The following is a 21,219-nucleotide window of genomic DNA, read 5'->3' on the forward strand; positions in this document are numbered from 1 at the left end:
GAGGTCCTGGATGGCAGGGAGCACGGCCCCAATGATGTACTGGGTGGTACGCATTACCCTCTGTAGCGCCTTGTGCCAAGCAGTTGCCATACCAAGCCGTGATGCAGCCAGTCAAGATGATCTTAATGGTGCAGCTCTATAACCTTTTGAGGATCTGAGGGCCCATGCCAAATCTTTTCAGCCTCCTGAGGGGAAAGAGGCGTTGTCGTGGTTCTTCATGACTGTGTTGGTGTGTGTGGACCATGCTAATTCCTTAGTGATGTGGACCCCAAGGAACTTGAAGCTCTCGACCTGCTCCACTACAGCCCCGTCGATGTGAATGGGGGTGTGCTCAGCCCTGCGTTTCCTGTAGTCCACGATCAACTCCTTTGTCATGCTGACATTGAGGGAGAAGTTGTTCTCCTGGCACCAAACTGACAGGTCTCTGACCTCCTCCCTGTAAGCTGTCTCATTGTCGTCGGTGATCAGGCCTACCACTGTCGTGTCGTCAGAAAACTTAATGATGGTGTTGGAGTTGTGCGCAGCCATGCAGTCGTGGGTGAACAGGGAGTACAGGAGGGAACTAAGCACCCACCCCTGAGGGGCCCAGTTGTTGAGGGTCAGTGTGGCGGATGTGTTGTTGCCTACCCTTTCCACCTGGGGGCGGCCCGTCAGGAAGTCCAGGATCCAGTTGCAGAGGGAGGTGTTCAGTCCCAGGGTCCTGAGCTTAGTGATGAGCTTGGATGGCACTATGGTGTTAAACGCTGAACTGTAGTCAATGAACAGCATTCTCACATAGGTGTTCCTCATGTCCAGGTGAAAGAGGGCAGTGTGGAGTGCAATAGAGCTTGCTTCATTTGTGGATCTGTTAGGGTGGTATGCAAATTGGAGTGGGTCCAGGGTGCCTGGGATGATGGTGTTGTTGTGAGCCATGGCCAGCCTTTCAAAGCATTTCATTGCTACAGATGTGAGTGCTATGTGGCGATATTCATTTAGACAGGTTACCTTGGCATTCTTGGGCACAAGGACTATGGTGGTCTGCTTGAAACATGTAGGTATTACAGACTGGGTCAGGGAGAGGTTGAAAATGTCAGTGAAGACACTTGCCAGCTGGTCAGCACATGCTCTGAGTACGCGTCCTGGTAATCCGTCTGGCCATGAGGCCTTGTGAATGTTAACCTGTTTAAAGGTCTTACTCACATCGGCTACGGAGAGCAAGATCACACAGTCGTCCGGAATAGCTGGTGCTCTAATTCATGGTTCAGTGTTGCTTGCCTCGAAGCGAGCATAAAAGGCATTTAGCTTGTCTGGTAGGATTTAGCACGTCTGGTAGGCTTATGTCACTGGGCAGCTCACGACTGGGTTTCCCTTTGTAATCCGTGATAGTTTGCAAGCCCTGCCACATCCAACGAGTGTAAGCGTCCTTTATTGAAGCTTTGCCTGTTTGATGGCTCGTCAGAGGTCGTAGCGGGATTTCTTATAAGCGTCCAGATTAGTGTCCCACTCCTTGAAAGGGGCAGCTCTATCCTTTAGCTCAGTGTGGATGTTGCCTGTAATCCTTGGCTTCTGGTTGGGATATGTACGTAAGGTCACTGTGGGGACGACGTCGTCGATGCACTTATTAATGAAGCCACTGACTGATGTGGTAAACTCCTCAATGTTATCGGATGAATCCTGAAACAAATTCCAGTCTTTGCTAGTGAAACAGTCCTGTAGCTCAGCATGCGCTTCATCGGACCACTTCCATATTGAGTGGATCACTAGTAATTCCTGTTTGAGTTTTTGCTTGTAAGCAGGAATCAGGAGGATAGAGTTATGGTCAGATTTGCCAAAGGGAGGGCGAGGGAGAGCCTTGTATGCGTTTCTGTGTGTGGAGTAAAGGTCATCAAGAGTTTTGTCGCCTCTAGTTGCACAGGTGACATGCTGAAAAATAAGTATATATCAGCTCTGGGCTCCCTTACTGCTTCAACAGACATAATTAGTATGGGGTTAGGTACTTGTTCTTTTGAAAGTCAGTGTTCTCTCTCTCTCTCTCCCTCTCCTTTACGCCCCTCTCTTTCTCTCGCTCCTTTTCAGCCCCCCCCCCTCTCTCTCTCTCTCTCACTCCTTCACTTTTTACTCCATACATACGAGACCCTGTAATGCTGTTTGCCTGTGTAATTAGGAGTAAAAGCATGCTTTTATGACTCCATTACGAAAACAGCAAACGCTCCAACGCTTTATTGATAAAGCATTACACTCTGTGACGCATTATAGTATGGAAACGTACATTATGTACACACAGCCTGAAGCATATCAGGTGGACCCTAACCCCCCAACCCCCAGTCCTCTTCGCCCCCAGTGAAAGCATTATCTGGATTAAATGTCATTATGCTGTAATGACACCATCTCCAACCGTCACTGACAAAAAGGCCAGCAGGCCAGCTGTGTGCATGAAATATAGCGGGAGAACATCGCGGTGCCACGCTCTGTCAAATGGAGAAAATAGCCAAATAAACACAAAAACAAACAAACATACCTTATCCAATCTCAGAGAGAAAGAGAGAGAGAGAGAGAGAGAGAGAGAGAGAGAGAGAGAGAGAGAGAGAGAGAGAGAGAGAGAGAGAGAGGAATAGTAATTTCACACTGCGTCATGCGGTTAGGTATTTAAATGCGTTGTTGACGGTCCAATCTGGTTTCTCAGGGGGGACGTGATATTTAAAAGTGACACGGGTGACCCTCCACATTTGCGAAGTGTCATCATGCATCAATCGGCGAGGTGTATATCAAAGCTCCTCCTAATGGTGTGTGCATTGGGATTTATATTTCCAATTAAATCTGCAAATTATATGATTATACACCGCACTGCGCCAGGCCATTTTGGAAATGGCTTGCGCTGTTCATTTTGTTTTCTCCAAAGATAATAGTGCCAATTGCGAAACGTGCATGTGTGAAGAGAATATTAATGTTTTTTCTCTCTCTCTGAGAGAGAAACACAAATACCCAAGAACACACCTTTACAGATAAACACACATATCCAAGAGTGCTTGTAAACGCACGCACGAGCGCGCACACACACACACAGACACAGACACACACACACAAACACAAACACACACACAAACATATTTGAGATGCTTTTCACTGACAGCCGCTACTCAATAATTAGCTAGGCATTTTGCCACACGCACTGCCTATGAAAGACTTCCTCATATGCCATTCCTCTCCTGGTTTTCATATAAACTTTATTTCATTGTCCAGAAGACAAATGCACAATCATTGTCATAGTAGCAACCTATCCTAGTTGTTGCATCTTTAGATTCAACCTCATTCTAAGTTTCTAATGGAGATGTTCAGAATAGTGTTTCTGTTTTCCCTTTTCCCGTGAATTGCATTTTGGCAAATGTTTGAAAATGCCATTTTATTGTCTGCTTCATTACAGGAGTTGCATGTTTTGTTAAGATGAATTACCATAATCTAAATATGATTTCTGTCATTCTGAGCACCGTGGGTTACACACCCAATGCGTATGTGTCCGGTAAATATCTCAACTGGCCAGTAAAATCTTCCCAGCCACATTTCCCTAACGGAAACCTTCCCTAACGGACACACACGCACACGCACACACACACACACACACAAACACACACACACACACACACACACACACACACACACACACACACACACACACACACACACACACACACACACACACACACACACACACACACACACACACACACACAACACACACACCACACACACACACGCACACACGCACACACATTCATGCTACACACAACTGCTGCTACAATACTGCACTAGTTAAACACTTTCCCCCCAATCCCTCTTTCCCCAAAACACGTGTAAATATTGGAGTATAAATTGTGCCTTCCTGTATTGTACTTCTACTGAGCCATTTACTTTATGTTCGTATTCTCATCTTTTCTTATTTCTTATTGTTGTTGCACTGTCGAGAAAGAAGCTGGGAAAAAAAATGGACAAAAGAACCATTGGAATGAACACACAAACTGTTGGCTCTGAGACTTTTCAACGATTTCCAGAGTAACGAGACAGTATCTGTATGAGCCCTTACTAGCTAAGATCCAGCACCTGCCTCAACACATTAATTGCCTGGGAAAAATTATATCAGCAAAAGAGCCTGCCCGATAAACCAACAAGTCGATCTGTCAGACAGAGCAAGGGGGCCCCTCAGACGACAAACAGGAGCTCTGCCTGCTATTGCTCTGCACTCCCCCTATCCTCATTGCTGTAAATTATTGATTTTAACATGACAGCTATCGAAGAGACAGTCTGAATACAGACTGGAGGAGGAGGAAAAGGGGAATATTTGCTATTGCTTGTCTATGCTTGACCATGAACTTTATGCCTACCAAGGAGCGCTGATTAAATTCTTGAATTCCAACTACTGCCAGTCATTATATAGTTGGGAATCATTCTTCCCCAAACTCATGTTTACTTAGCCAGAGCGGCCTATCATATCTTAATAAAGGGATTCTGAATGAGAGATGGAAGAAGATGGAAGAAGAGTGAACTGATAAGCTGTGCAGCTGTAATACTAATACACATTTCAATATCCCTGCCCGGCAACAGAAGTAGCCAGATTGTAATTTGTGACTTTGAGTATGAATTGCATAACAGCATCTGGACAATCCTCAACCTTCAGGCACATAAGCATATCTACCAAATATATCTATTTGCAGCCTTTATGGGATCTGTTTTTACCCTTGGCATTGGATCTGGTGAAAAATGTAATTCAAACTGGAGCGTATTCCAACTGGATTCCCATGGCCACAAACGGAGAAGGAGGAGGAGGAGAAGTAGAAGGAAGATGACAGAGCAGTGAGCACACAAGGCTTGCATGCATTGATCTCGTGTACCTCTGAAACCAAGTACAAACCAACCAGCAGCGTGCTACTGCTTCTGCATCTCTTCGTAGATCTGCAATGAGCATGTGACGCCAATGATTTGCTTCCAGAAATATCTTCATAAGAATGAGATCAATTGACTCTGGGATCTTTTAAGAGGTCCCTGTGAAGGTAGATGTACAGAGGTATGCCTTCAGAAAGTATTCACACCCCTTTACTTGTTCAACATTTTGTTGTGTTATAGCCTGAATTGAAAATGGATTAAATTGAGATTTTGTGTCACTGATTTAAACACAATACCCCATAATGTCAAAGTGGAATTTAGTTTGAAGAACATTTTAGAAATTAATAACATTTTTAAAGCAGAATTGTCTTGGGTCAATAAGTATTCAACCCCTTGGTTATGGCAAGCCTAAATAAGTTCAGGAGTAAAAATGTGCTTAACAAATCGCATAATAAGTTGCATAGACTCATTCTGTGTTCAATAATAGTAGTTAACAGGATTTTTGAAGGACTACCCAATCTCTGTATCCCACACATACAATTATATGTAAGGTCCCTCAATCGAGTAGTGAATATTAGGCACAGATTCAACCACAAAAATCAGGGAAGTTTTTCAATGACTCGCAAAGAAAGGCACTGATTGGTAGATGTGTAAAAAAATAAGCAGATGCTGAATATCCCTTTGAGCATGGTGAAGTTATTAATTACACTTTGGATGGTGTATCAATACACCCAGTCACTACAAATATACAGGTGTCCTTCCGAACTCAGTTGCCGGAGAGGAAGGAAACTGCTCAGGGATTTCACCATGAGGCCAATGGTGATTTTAAAACAGTTACAGAGTTTAACCTTTTCATGTGTGAGTTCCAAATATCTCTAACGGTCACCCCAGTGTGAGTTTTTTTATGAGCGTGATGTCAGAATGCACTCACTGTTCCAAAATGTGATTGGTACACAACAGGACAGTTAACCCACGCTACCCTCAAACCAAGGCATGCTGGCTGCTAATTATCTATAGGCTTTTTCAACTTGTCAATTTCCAATTATTTTCTAACTAGTTTTATTTTCTAACAACAGTTTGAATTGAGGAGTTTTCCGCCTCCTCATTAATTCACATAGAAGTAGCCCATTTCACTGTTTTGGACAATTTACGTTAGAGGCATTACTGAGCAGGACAAACTTCTCTCTTCAACGAGAGCCCAAGCATATACTTGTTCATCGCTGGCACATTTTTTCCGGCTGGTGCCCACATTGCCTTTACTATTAATAATAACATTGGACATGTGTGCGTTCCTATCAAAGTAAGTGCCATATTAAGCTATCATTATAGTTTCTGTATATCGTGTTGTCGTTTCTACTGTAGCACACCCTATGTATGTATGGAGCATAATGTATTTACTGTTTCATTCACCTTTTCAAGTACTGGTGACAAATAATGCATTCCGATTCTTGCATATGATGTTTGTAAAATGCTTTTTGAAGCCTGTACTGATTATGATGAGCTAATGCTAAGCTAATTGCCAGCTATGTGTTTTGCCATGTTTGTAAACATCATACAATGCATTCCGGTTGTCAAGTAAACGTCTGACAGACCAAAGATCTAATAACAAAATGAGGTGAAGGGATGGTTCGAATGATGGAATTGAATGATGGAAGTGAATGATGGTAGACAACACACCCTCTTCAACATGCATAATGCAAACAGACCCAACTCCTTTTGTAACCTCTTATCTTTGGTTGACACGAAGAATGAACATGTCGGATTACTTTAGATTTTTACTAAATTATTTTGATCACTGGTGAGGTCACCCGTGATGAGATTAATTGTAAATAGTAATTGCTATTAGCTAATTAATATTACGGTTTCTGTCAGCCGAGAGTTAGCTAAATATGACCGCTTGTCTTAGGTCACTCTTTCCTCAGTTAGCACTATGACTAATGTAGCCTACATTTTCCGGTTTGGATGAGAATTGTGTTATGCTGTCGCTACTTCTGTGAATGTCTGAACATTGCATCCAAAAATAAATTGCTCACATTGAAGACATAACATTGTAAAGACTGTGTTTGTTCAAAATGTTTCTGCGAAAAAACAGTGTGGCCAGCTCAAACGCTGACTGTTGGGTCAATCGTAACTGGACGTTCTAAATAAGTGTTCTAATCACACCAGTTTGAACGTACGCTGCAGGGACCACTGTAGAAGGATCCCACTCATGTGTTTGTATGTGTCAAAGGGTTAATGGTTGTGATACGACATACAACATTGTATTTACTCCACAATACTAACCTATATGACAGAGTGAAAAGAAGGAAGCCTGTACAGAATAAACATATTCAAAAAAATGCATCTTGTTTGGAACAAGGCACTTAATACTGCAAAAAATGTGGCAAAGAAATAAACTTTTTGTCCTGAATACAAAGCGTTATGTTTTGGACAAATCCAATAAAACACATCACTGAGTACCACTCTTCATATTTTCAAGCATGGTGGTGGCTGGCTGCACAATGTTATGGGTATGCTTGTCATCGGCAAGGACTAGTGTGTTTTTTAGGATTAAAAGAAACGGAATACAGCTATAAGCATAGGCAATATCCTAGAGGAACACCTGGTTCAGTCTGCTTTCCAACAGACACTGGGAGACGAATTCCCCTTTCAGCAGGACAATAACCTTTTCATTATTTATATAAACTTTTCATTATATATTTTATTTCATTTAGTCCTGCATGTTGGAGCTCGAAGCCTAAAATGTTCCCTGTGCCCTGCAATCACACCTGCAACCCTGTACATGTGACTATTAAACACTCTGAATCTGAATCTGAATGTTCCTGAATGGTGTAGTTACAGTTTTGACTTAAATCGGCTTGAAAATCTATGGCAAGACTTGAAAATGGATGTCTAGCAACAATCAACTTGACAGAGCTTGAAGCATTTTAAAAAGAACAATGGGCAAATATTGTACAATCCATGTGTGCAAAGCTCTTAGAGACTTATCCAAAAACACTCACAGCTGTATTCACAGCCAAAGGTGCTTCTACAAAGTATTGACTCAGGGGTTTGAATACATATGTAAATTAGATATTTCTGTATTTCATTTTTAATACATTTGCAACAATTTCTAAAAGCATGTTTTCACTTTTTCATTATGGGGTATCATGTGTAGACGGGTGAGAAAAATAAATATATTAATCTATTTTGAATTCAGACTGTAACACAACAACATGTGGAATAAGTCAAGGGGTATGAATACTTTCTGAAGGCACTGTAACTGTTTAGCAATACACCTCTGCAAGTGAAGGTAGATATAATAGACAGTATAGACATATAAGGGGATAAGAAGTGAAACTAAAGTCAGCTAACCTAAATGTGTACCTGGTTTGATAAGGGAAGAAAAAGTCAATCTAAGCTCAGCCATGTGCCATATATGTATATGTGTCTATTATACAGTGCTGTGAAAAAGTATTGGTTGTGCCACCTTTAGCTGCAATGACTGCAACCAAATGCTTCCTGTAGTTGTTGATCAGTCTCTCACATTGCTGTGGAGGAATTTTGGCCCACTCTTGCATGCAGAACTGCTTTAACTCAGCGACATTTGTGGGTTTTCAAGCATGAACAGCTCGTTTCAAGTCCTGCCACAACAACTGAATTGGGATTAGGTCTGGACTTTGACTAGGCCATTTCAAAGCTTCAAATTTGTTGCTTTTTAACCATTTTCATGTATTGATTGTTTTGCTGTCCAACAGTGCCACCATGCGGCCAAACTAAAGCATACTCTATAGCCCTCAAGCTCAACTCTGCACTTCAAATCCAGTTCCACTGCATTTTTTAATTGTTCCCCTCTAATCAGGGACTGATGTACACCTTGGACACCAGGTGTGTGCATTTAATTATCAGGTAGAACAGAAAACCAGCAGGCTCCGGACCTCGCAGGGTAAGAGTTGAGTACCCCAGCTCTATAGGTTAGCTAGACTCACATGCATGAGCATGTGTGCCAAATTACGTCACTCTGAGTCAAACAGATCTAGAGATAGAAAAATGTGCCCGTTGACGCCACCGTGTCGTCGATGTACAATTGCTTGCATATGTTGTCTTGACAGTGTTTTGACCATGTGTATCAAGTTTTGTTGCAATATTAATAACTGTGTTTGATGAGCCTGGTCAGGCCCACGTGAATGTTCATTGGTTTATAGCAGCCATGTTGTTTAATCTACAAGCCTGGAAAATATTGCATTGAGAGACCTTGGTCCAGAGATGCTATATATCAAGTTTCATGCAGATCTCAAGGGTCTTTGAGGCAAAGTTGTTCCTTGTAAAGAGAGAGGGACTGTAGGTCACATGGGGCAAGGGCGTGACTTTTCAAAGTTTGCATTTTCAATTGCTTGTTATAGCGCCACCATGTGGCCAATTGGCATGGCATATGAGAGGGTGTGGCCTCATGCCCTTTACCATCATGCAAGGTTACATCCTCCTCTGCCTTATTATCTCACAGGAATTTATATTTTTTTACCAAATCTGTGGAGAATCGGAATAATAACGCATTAACCCCTAATTCTGAAGAATTACATGACTGTTTAACCCACAAGTTTCCGTGGTTCCTTGAGAGGTGCATAGGCTGTGGGCTCCGCCCTTGTCACTCCCTAGCCACTCCCATAGTCACTTCCTAGAGTTTGTTCAGTTTGCTTCAATGTTTGCTACGTTGCGTGACGGTTTGCACTAAACAACACTTTTCCCCAAAACGGTGCACACAGTTTTTTAACAGCCTTTGAGGTACGTTTGCTCCCGTTTGGTGGGTGTGGCCTGATCAATATGGGTGTGACCATCTGAAATCGTAAAACTCGTGCAGCACACCATATAACTGCCCTCTGGGTTCACCATGATCACAAAGTTTTTCAACTGGTCGTTCCGCATAGTACCGTTCTGTCGTACTGAATGCAACCCTGGGGCGTATTCACTAGGAACCAAACAGAATCAAACGGAAACAAACGGAACAAAACGGGGAGGGACCTACCTGGATTTGCCCAATAGAAACTATTGTTTTCGTTGCAAAATGCAACTGTTTGGACTAATGATTACACGCCTGATTTGAGTGTGTAGGGCAGGGTTCTTCAATTCCGGTCCTGGAGGGCCGAAACACTTCTGTTTTTTATTTCTACCTGGTAGTTAATTGCACTCACCTGGTGTCCAAGGTCTGAATTAGCCCCTGATTAGAAGGAGAGGATGAAAAACATAGGTGTTTCGGCCCTCCAGGACCGGAATTGAAGAACCCTGGTGTAGGGGGAATGGGAAGCCATTTTGACTGCAGGTTGTTGTTGTAAATGTTTGGTGACTAGTTTGGAAACTGTTTATAGTTTGTTTTCTCAGTCCATACAAGTGTTCTCAATGTTGTATTAATCATCAAAATACATTTAATTTTGTGGACTATGGACTTCTAAAGACAAGTGTGGAAACCTATTTCTAAGGACTACTTATCTATTTGGGTAGCTAGGAGATTGTAACGGGCTAAAGTGATGCTCCATTAGCTGTTACAGGGTAGGTACTGTTTGGTTTAACACAGATAATTTGACCAACCTTAACTTGGCGATACTATTTTCATTCTCGATTTGACCAAACATGTATCTTCTAAAATGTCTCTGTCCAGTTGCAGGTGATTCGTTTGAATTTAGAAAATGCTCTGTTAGTAAAAGTAATCCAACAATGTGTATGTCGCCATCCTGTCTATTTCAAATCTTCTCTCATTAATTGAGACAGGTGAGTGTAGGGCGCACCGATTGGTGTCACCTTGTTAGTCAGTATGTGTTATACCTGTGCTGATTTGCCATCTCATTAGTGGGAAGGTGTTTCACCAAGCTGGCTCAGGAGCTATTCAAGAGTGGCTGGCCCAGTGCTCCAGTTGTCTTGATAGATGCGGAGGGTTAACACTTGTAGTTGGTTCGCCCTATTTAGATTTTTTGAAAAACAATCCTTTATCTGATTTTCCTGATTTTGTTTTGCTTCCTGTCTTTAAGTTTGGTGTGAGTTTTTCTTTTGTTTGCTTCTTCTTGGGAAAATTTAGTGTGTGCTCATGGTGGGTGTCTTTTGGGTTCCAGTTGTTGCTAGTCAACTTTCAGTGGACACCCCCATGAGTGTCTTTCAGAACCCCTCCTAAAACCCCACCTGTTTAGCTATGGTTGTTGTCAGTGACTCTTTGTTAGTTACCCCTTCTGTTTGAGCAACATTTGGTGTTCTTGCTGGGGAACGTAACACTACACAGACTACCAACTGATCTGATTTGGTCAAATTAATCCTTATTTCATTTCTTGCATCTAGATTATTTGAATTTCTGCCCCAAAAAATATTTCTTGCTGGATCAGAATTGAACATTTACTTTCATTGGAAGACAAAGACATTGTTACTCAACAAAATACTTGATTTTGCATATTAATTTGTGATTCAAACTGAGCTTGTACATTTTAATTTTTGGTTTGATTCTGTATGCCATTTGATTCATTTGTAAACACACAATTCTTTACATGACATTTATGTCCTCTGTTATTACTTTGTTAGTGGCTTTAGGTTAAGGGCTATCTAACCGTTATAACTGATTGACCATGAACCAGTGTCTGATTTACTAGGATAAAGCTGCAGCATTTGGCCCTTGTAAAGCAGGAGTCAGTTGGCATTCTCTCCTAATCCCAACCACAGACACACACTCAGAGAGCAATGAGAGAATCAGATGCTGAAAAATGATAGAACTGGAGGGAGGAGGCGGGGAGGGTGAGGCCAATGAAGCCTTGATAGCTTCAATTTTATGGTTAAGATGAATTTGAAAATGCATCACTGTGGTGACAGAGATCACGGCAAACAGTTGTCTCCCCCGCCTCCGATTGTAACTGGCCACAGAGAGAGAGAAAAAACACCATTAGCCAAGGCCTCTCTTTGACTAAACAGATGTTTCTTTTTTGGGGGGGGGGGGAGGCGACGAAATAAGCACATTTACGAGTTGGCGAATTTCACACGTTGGCTATGGCGTGAAGGATTATCTTGCAGATTACATTTTTTTTTGCGGTAATCTGTTCGGAGACACAGTGAATGGGGGAGAGAGAGCGCATCTCGCCAAACAGGCCAGGGGATTCCATCACAATGATACGACATGACTCTTGGTGATTAAGTAGTCATTGACCACAGTGCCACTATCTCTCCTCTCCTCATAAATCGAACCACTGATGCTGCTGTTATTACCATGTAATGTAGAAGAAGCGCTCGGCGCAGGTGTGTGTATGACTGTATGTATTCGAGCAGAGATATACTGCGGAAGCATGAACAATAGGATTTGGTGCTCAACCTTGGGCGGCGTGTATGAGGTGCATATCAGAGCGCCGTCGACAGGGTGCGGGGATAATTGTTTACTGAAGAGAAAACTGTCTCATAAGAGACAGACCGATGTGAATGTAATTTGAGTGTCCCTGTGCCACCTCTCTCACTCACTCGCTCTCTCTCCATCTCTATATCACAATCTTTCTCTCTCATCACTCTTTTACTCTCTCTGTCTCTTTTTCACTCACTCTCTCCATCTCTCTTTTACTCTACCTCATGCTGTCTTCCTCGGCTGCCCTCTCCTCTCCTATCTCCTGCGCCTCCATGGGGATCTAGTGTCTAATTAAAGATGTCCTCCAGCTAGTTGCTGTCCACTTAACACTGTCAATTAGGAACTGGAGCTCAGTTTATGGATCTGTGTGTTTGTGTCTGTTTGTGTTTGTTGGGGTGTGCTTCTAATTTTGGACAGGGTTACATGTGTATGTGTACATTTGTGCACATACAAGTGTGTGTGTGTTGTCTTAAGAGTGTGTGTGTCCATTTGTGCTTGTCCTGGTTAGGGAATGCAGTGCTCTGCAGATCCTGGGGTGTCTTCTTAATAATTCACAAGTCATTATTTATTATCAGAGGCCAGCTGGGCTGACAGGCTGCTTTTTAAAATACATATTTTTAATTGAACCTTTATTTTGACAGGGAAGTCATACTGAGACTAGGGTCTCTTTTTCAGATGAGCCCTGCATAAATACATCCAACATTCTGTTTATACAACATACAATATACAAAATTACAAAACATAAAGGGTGCAAAAAAAACAAAAAGCAGCTTTACCCGTCTCTGCTACGGGAGAGCTGTGCGTCAGCCGCAGCACCCCTGGCGCTGCAACTCTTTATATGGCCCTGCTTCGTTAAGTCAAAGTAAACAAGCACATTCCTGTTCCGATTGCTCCCTGCTGCATTCTGTTTCCCCGGCGATGGCGCTAAGGGATCACTCTCCTCCTGCTGCAACTTCCTGTAGCGTTTATTTACCATTATCACCATTCAGGGAATCCATTTCTCATATGCAAACGATTTAATGGAACATTTTATATCCTTATTTCTGTCCAATTTAACTTTGTACATAACCTCCTGAGAGAAGAAATGCAATTAATTTGTTTTCATGTACTCAAATGTGTTTCATTTGGGGGCGTGTTATCCGGATTTAGTGCAGTGCAATGAATGTGTGGGGACTCTCTATCCTGGAACTCCTTTCCAACACGTGCATGTTTGTGACAGGGTTGCTTTTTAGTCTCATTTTATGAACCAATCCCACACTGGAAAGTCTACATGTTCACATATTTATAAAGTTGTTTACCTTTTGAATTCCTCCAAGGTGCTCGGAGGAACACATTCTGGCATGAGAGTGTAGTTATATGTCACTCGTGCAGCACTACGGGAGAGCTGTGCGTCAGCCGCAGCACCCCTGGCGCTACTGTTTGTTGTGTCCAATTAACACCTGAGTGGTTTTGACGCACGGTACTCACTACCTGTGGTAAGACACCTGTCCCAAAACACGTTGGCGCTCAGGTGAGGCACGTGTGGGAAGTTGTTTTGGTTGCTTGGCGACCTACTCTCTCAGTGGCATTTTTACAACACATTACTGTTGTTAGTGTAAGGATAGTCACCAGGTATAGTACAATAAACAAAGTAATTAAAATATATGAGAGAAAACTGGGACCAATTTCATAGGTCCCATTTACCACTGTTGAAACTAACAATATTTGATGTGGTAATGGCATTGGCAAGTACAGTATAATGAACAGTGCCAGAGTTAGCTAGAAAGCTAGTGTTCTTCCACATGGTGGTTAAACATGTAATAATATTGTACCTGTACTGGCCAATGCTTTAAGATATATTGTAAACAGTAGTAGGCCTAGCATGTAGTAGCACAGCCTGGTCTCATAGACTAGACGTAACATAGTAAATGTAAATCCGAGACACTCAAATTAGTATGATATATTATGTTTGGTATGGTTCCATAAGACAGATGCTTACTTAAGGCAAAAATGAAAGTAGGGTGGTTGGTCGGGCTGGGTGTATAACACGGACAACTTTAGCATTTTAGCTCATTAGCAACTTCACAACTACAGTGGGGGAAAAAAGTATTTAGTCAGCCACCAATTGTGCAAGTTCTCCCACTTAAAAAGTTGAGAGAGGCCAGTAATGTTCATCATAGGTACACGTCAACTATGACAGACAAATTGAGAGAGAAAAAATCCAGAAAATCACATTGTAGGATTTTTAATGAATTTATTTGCAAATTATGGTGGAAAATAAGTATTTGGTCACCTACAAACAAGCAAGATTTCTGGCTCTCACAGACCTGTAACTTCTTTTTAAGAGGCTCCTCTGTCCTCCACTCGTTACCTGTATTAATGGCACCTGTTTGAACTTGTTATCAGTATAAAAGACACCTGTCCACAACCTCAAACAGTCAAACTCCAAACTCCACTATGGCCAAGACCAAAGAGCTGTCAAAGGACACCAGAAACAAAATTGTAGACCTGCACCAGGCTGGGAAGACTGAATCTGCAATAGGTAAGCAGCTTGGTTTGAAGAAATCAACTGTGGGAGCAATTATTAGGAAATGGAAGACATACAAGACCACTGATAATCTCCCTCGATCTGGGGCTCCACGCAAGATCTCACCCCGTGGGGTCAAAATGATCACAAGAACGGTGAGCAAAAATCCCAGAACCACACGGGAGGACCTAGTGAATGACCTGCAGAGAGCTGGGACCAAAGTAACAAAGCCCACCATCAGTAACACACTACGCCGCCAGGGACTCAAATCCTGCAGTGCCAGACGTGTCCCCCTGCTTAAGCCAGTACATGTCCAGGCCCGTCTGAAGTTTGCTAGAGTGCATTTGGATGATCCAGAAGAGGATTGGGAGAATGTCATATGGTCAGATGAAACCAAAATATAACTTTTTGGTAAAAACTCAACTCGTCTTGTTTGGAGGACAAAGAATGCTGAGTTGCATCCAAAGAACACCATACCTACTGTGAAGCATGGGGGTGGAAACATCATGCTTTGGGGCTGTTTTTCTGCAAAGGGACCAGGACGACTGATCCGTGTAAAGGAAAGAATGAATGGGGCCATGTATCGTGAGATTTTGAGTGAAAACCTCCTTCCATCAGCAAGGGCATTGAAGATGAAACGTGGCTGGGTCTTTCTGCATGACAATGATCCCAAACACACCGCCCGGGCAACGAAGGAGTGGCTTCGTAAGAAGCATTTCAAGGTCCTGGAGTGGCCTAGCCAGTCTCCAGATCTCAACACCATAGAAAATCTTTGGAGGGAGTTGAAAGTCTGTGTTGCCCAGCGACAGCCCCAAAACATCACTGCTCTAGAGGAGATCTGCATGGAGGAATGGGCCAAAATACCAGCAACAGTGTGTGAAAACCTTGTGAATACTTACAGAAAACGTTTGACCTGTGTCATTGCCAACAAAGCGTATATAACAAAGTATTGAGAAACATTTGTTATTGACCAAATACTTATTTTCCACCATAATTTGCAAATAAATTCATAAAATATCCTACAATGTGATTTTCTGGATTTTTTTTTCTCATTTTGTCTGTCATAGTTGACGTGTACCTATGATGACAATTACAGGACTCTCTCATCTTTTTATGTGGGAGAACTTGCACAATTGGTGGCTGACTAAATACTTTTTTCCCCCACTGTAATTACTACTTTTTAGCTACTTTGCAACTACTTAGCATGTTAGCTAACCCTTCCCCTAACCCTTTTAGCTAACCCTTCCCCTAACCTTATCCCCTTTAACCTAACTCCTAAACTTAACCTTAACCTTAACCTTAATCCCTAACCCTAACCCCTAGCCTAGCTAATGTTAGCCACCTAGCTAGAATTCCTAACATATCATACGTTTTGCAAATTCGGAACAATGATATATATTGTGTGTGTGGGAGTCTGTGTGTGTGCGCCCACTTCTCAGTCCCTGCACCACAGTGGTGCTGGCCTGTTCTGACCCTACTGACCTAATGTCCCTGGCATCTCTCCAGATAGCCTGCAGTCACATTCTATCTCTCTAACCCACCCCGTTTAGTCCCAATCTACACCAGAGCCCAGATCACCCACCAGAAGATAGCTGTGAACAAATAGTAATTTCAGTCAACCCAGTCCTTTTCAATGAGTGATTAGGGCCCCATTTAAACAACTCAAAAAAACAATGATTTGGGGGATTTTCACAAAATGTAATCCATTTACCATAGAATGGTCCTTTGGAGGAAGGATTGTTGACATACACTATTTTACCAAAAGCATGTGGACACCAGCTCGTCGAACATCTCATTCCAAAATCATGAGCATTAATATGGAGTTGGTCCACCCTTTGCTGTTATACAGCCTCCACTCTTCTGGGAAGGCTTTCCACTAGATGTTGGAACATTGCTGCAGGGAGCTGCTTCCATTCAGCCACAAGCATTAGTGAGGTAGGGCACTGATGTTGGGTGATTAGGCCACTTCACAATAACAGCATTTATAGTTGACCGGGGCAGCTCTAGCAGGGCAGAAATTTGACGAACTGACTTGTTGGAAAGGTGGCATTCTATGACGGTGCCACGTTGAAAGTCACTGAGCTCTTCAGTAAGGCCTTTCTACTGCCAATGTTTTTGTATATGGAGATTGCATGGCTGTGTGCTTGATTTTATATACCTGTCAGCAACAGGTGTGGCTGAAATAGCCAAATCCACTAATTTGAAGGGGTGTCCACCTACTTTGGTATACATAGTGTATGTGTATTTTGTATCTAAAAGAATAATTGAGAAACAATTAATGAAAGTGCCAATATTTATGACATTTTGGCCTTACCCAGGCCTCTTTAAGACTCCATAATGTTTCATTGTTAGGTGCTACAAATCAAAAATGTATGTCATATTAAGCTTTTCTGCTTGCTCTCTAATATGAGTAGGATTTTTGATTTCAATAATTTTGCTTACATTAATTTATGAATATTGAAAACTATAAACATGAATATTGAAAAAACAATTTTTCAAGATATTGTTGAACAGAATATACTTTAAGGGATTATCAAAGTTCCAGAGTGGGATCTCTGCTACTTACAGTGAGGGAAAAAAGTATTTGATCCCCTGCTGATTTTGTACGTTTGCCCACTGACAAAGAAATGATCAGTCTATAATTTTAATGGTAGGTTTATTTGAACAGTGAGAGACAGAATAACAACAAAAAAATCCAGAAAAATGCATGTCAAAAATGTTATTAATTGATTTGCATTTTAATGAGGGAAATAAGTATTTGACCCCTCTGCAAAACATGACTTAGTACTTGGTGGCAAAACCCTTGTTGGTAATCACAGAGGTCAGACGTTTCTTGTAGTTGGCCACCAGGTTTGCACACATCTCAGGAGGAATTTTTTCCCACTCCTCTTTGCAGATCTTCTCCAAGTCATTAAGGTTTCGAGAATGACGTTTGGCAACTCGAACCTTCAGCTCCCTCCACAGATGTTCTATGGGATTAAGGTCTGGAGACTCATCTGTGGAGGGAGCTGAAGGTTCGAGTTGCCAAACATCAGCCTCGAAACCTTAATGACTTGGAGAAGATCTGCAAAGAGGAGTGGGACAAAATCCTTCCTGAGATGTGTACAAACCTGGTGGCCAACTACAAGAAATGTCTGACCTCTGTGATTGCCAACAAGGGTTTTGCCACCAAGTACTAAGTCATGTTTTGCAGAGGGGTCAAATACTTATTTCCCTCATTAAAATACAAATCAATTCATAATATTTTTGACATGCGTTTTTCTGGATTTTTTTGTTTTTATTCTGTCTCTCACTGTTCAAATAAACCTACCATTAAAATTATAGACTGATCATTTCTTTGTCAGTGGGCAAACGTACAATCGTACTTTTTTCCCTCACTGTACATATGGGGTAAAACAAAACAGAAAGTCAAAAATACAACAGAAAATATACATACAGTGGGGAAAAAAAGTATTTAGTCAGCCACCAATTGTGCAAGTTCTCCCACTTAAAAAGATGAGGGGCCTGTAATTTTCATCGTAGGTACACGTCAACTATGACAGACAAAATGAGAATTATTTTTCCAGAAAATCACATTGTAGGATTTTTAATGAATTTATTTGCAAATGATGGTGGAAAATAAGTATTTGGTCAATAACAAAAGTTTCTCAATACTTTGTTATATACCCTTTGTTGGCAATGACACAGGTCAAACGTTTTCTGTAAGTCTTCACAAGGTTTTCACACACTGTTGCTGGTATTTTGGCACATTCCTCCATGCAGATCTCCTCTAGAGCAGTGATGTTTTGGGGCTGTCGCTGGGCAACACAGACTTTCAACTCCCTCCAAAGATTTTCTATGGGGTTGAGATCTGGAGACTGGCTAGGCCACTCCAGGACCTTGAAATGCTTCTTACGAAGCCACTCCTTCGTTGCCCGGGCGGTGTGTTTGGGATCATTGTCATGCTGAAAGACCCAGCCACGTTTCATCTTCAATGCCCTTGCTGATGGAAGGAGGTTTTCACTCAAAATCTCACAATACATGGCCCCATTCATTCTTTCCTTTACACGGATCAGTCGTCCTGGTCCCTTTGCAGAAAAACAGCCCCAAAGCATGATGTTTCCACCCCCATGCTTCACAGTAGGTATGGTGTTCTTTGGATGCAACTCACCATTCTTTGTCCTCCAAACACGATGAGTTGAGTTTTTACCAAAAAGTTCTATTTTGGTTTCATCTGACCATATGACATTCTCCCAATCCTCTTCTGGATCATCCAAATGCACTCTAGCAAACTTCAGACGGGCCTGGACATGTACTGGCTTAAGCAGGGGGACACGTCTTGCACTGCAGGATTTGAGTCCCTGGCGGCGTAGTGTGTTACTGATGGTAGGCTTTGTTACTTTGGTCCCAGCTCTCTGCAGGTCGTTCACTAGGTCCCCCTGTGTGGTTCTGGGATTTTTGCTCACCGTTCTTGTGATCATTTTGACCCCACGGGGTGAGATCTTACGTGGAGCCCCAGATCGAGGGAGATTATCAGTGGTCTTGTATGTCTTCCATTTCCTAATAATTGCTCCCACAGTTGATTTCTTCAAACCAAGCTGCTTACCTATTGCAGATTCAGTCTTCCCAGCCTGGTGCAGGTCTACAATTTTGTTTCTGGTGTCCTTTGACAGCTCTTTGGTCTTGGCCATAGTGGAGTTTGGAGTGTGACTGTTTGAGGTTGTGGACAGTTGTCTTTTATACTGATAACAAGTTCAAACAGGTGCCATTAATACAGGTAACGAGTGGAGGACAGAGGAGCCTCTTAAAGAAGAAGTTACAGGTCTGTGAGAGCCAGAAATCTTGCTTGTTTGTAGGTGACCAAATACTTATTTTCAACCATAATTTGCAAATAAATTCATTACAAATCCTACAATGTAATTTTCTGGATTTTTTTTTCTCAATTTGTCTGTCATAGTTGACGTGTACCTATGATGAAAATTACAGGCCTCTCTCATCTTTTTAAGTTGGAGAACTTGCACAATTGGTGGCTGACTAAATAGTTTTTTCCCCACTGTATCCCAAATGAAATAAATGATCTCACTCCAATACATTTTAATAGAAAGTTATTAAAAATAGATAAGATCTTGCTACCATGGAAAGGTAAATACCTGTCAATTTGTGGAAAAATCACCCTGATTAACTCTTTAGTATTATCCCAGTTTACCTATTTGCTTATGGTCTTGCCTCCGCCTAGTGAACAGTATTTTAAAATTATATTTTATTTTTTTATTTTTTTATTTTTGGTCATTTAGCAGACGCTCTTATCCAGAGCGACTTACAGGAGCAATTAGGGTTAAGTGCCTTGCTCAAGGGCACATCGACAGATTTTTCACCTAGTCGGCTCGGGGATTAGAACCAGCAACCTTTCGGTTACTGGCACAACGCTCTTACCCACTAAGATACCTGCCGCCCTGAGAAAAAAAGATTCCATTTCATTTGGAACGGCAAGCCAGACTAAATTAAACAGGCCTATTTATATAATGAATATTCGGAGGACAGAAATTATTAAATATTAAAGCATTAGACCTATCGATCCCACAGGTGAAGAAGCCGGTCCTCTGTAGCTCAGCTGGTAGAGCACGGCGCTTGTAACGCCAAGGTAGTGGGGTCGAACCCCGGGACCACCCATATACAAAAAAAAAATGTATGCACGCATGACTGTAAGTCGCTTTGGATAAAAGCGTCTGCTAAATGGCATATTATTATTATTACTAAAAGCTTCAGTCATACAAAAGTTATACTTAAATCCGAACTGCTTCTCTAGCAAATTAGTAAGATTGTCTCACCCAATGTTCAGACGGGAGAGGTTGTGTTTTTCTCTAGCAGGAGAGGTAAGCTTGGCTTCGTTTATGGTGTTGAGTTAAGCCTAAACCATGTATTTAGTTTGTAGGTAGCTTACTCCGGTAGTTATTGTAGGTTATTATTGTAGGTTATTATTGTAGGTTATTATTGTAGGTAAGGATTTTATTCGGCGGAGCCCAGGCGAAGCACGAGGCTAGCTTACCCACTACCTGGACCAACAAAGCTAGCTAGCTAGAGGGTAGCTATCGGTAACTTTTAGCAACTGTGGTTAGCTGTTTCCAATGTTATTTCATGCTTAAGAGTACCTGTAATTGAGCCAGCTAGCTGCTACCATTCAGCTGTTTTTCTAACCTCATTATCATTAACGTTAGGTGGTCGGTAGCTGCTGTACCTAATTTCGGCTACTGATTGCAGTCTGCCAGTTTGGCTTTATACATAGCTTGGGCTTTGTCGAGTAAGGCTTAAACTATATATTTAGATTGTTGTTAGGTACTATACGTAGGCATCGTGGGCTGTATATTATTAAGTAGTATAGGTAGGCATCGTGGGCTGTTGTGGGTAGCTGTTGTGTAGTTATTGTAGGTTATTTTTGTATTCGGCGGTGCCGGATACACGAAGCTAGCTAGCTAACTCGAGCACGAAGCTAGCTAGCTAACTCACCTCCTGGATTAGCTGGCGAGTTGCTATTAGCAACGGT

Source organism: Coregonus lavaretus (assembly GCF_964263955.1).
Source record: "Coregonus lavaretus genome assembly, chromosome: 8".
In the NCBI taxonomy this organism is placed as follows: domain Eukaryota; kingdom Metazoa; phylum Chordata; class Actinopteri; order Salmoniformes; family Salmonidae; genus Coregonus; species Coregonus lavaretus.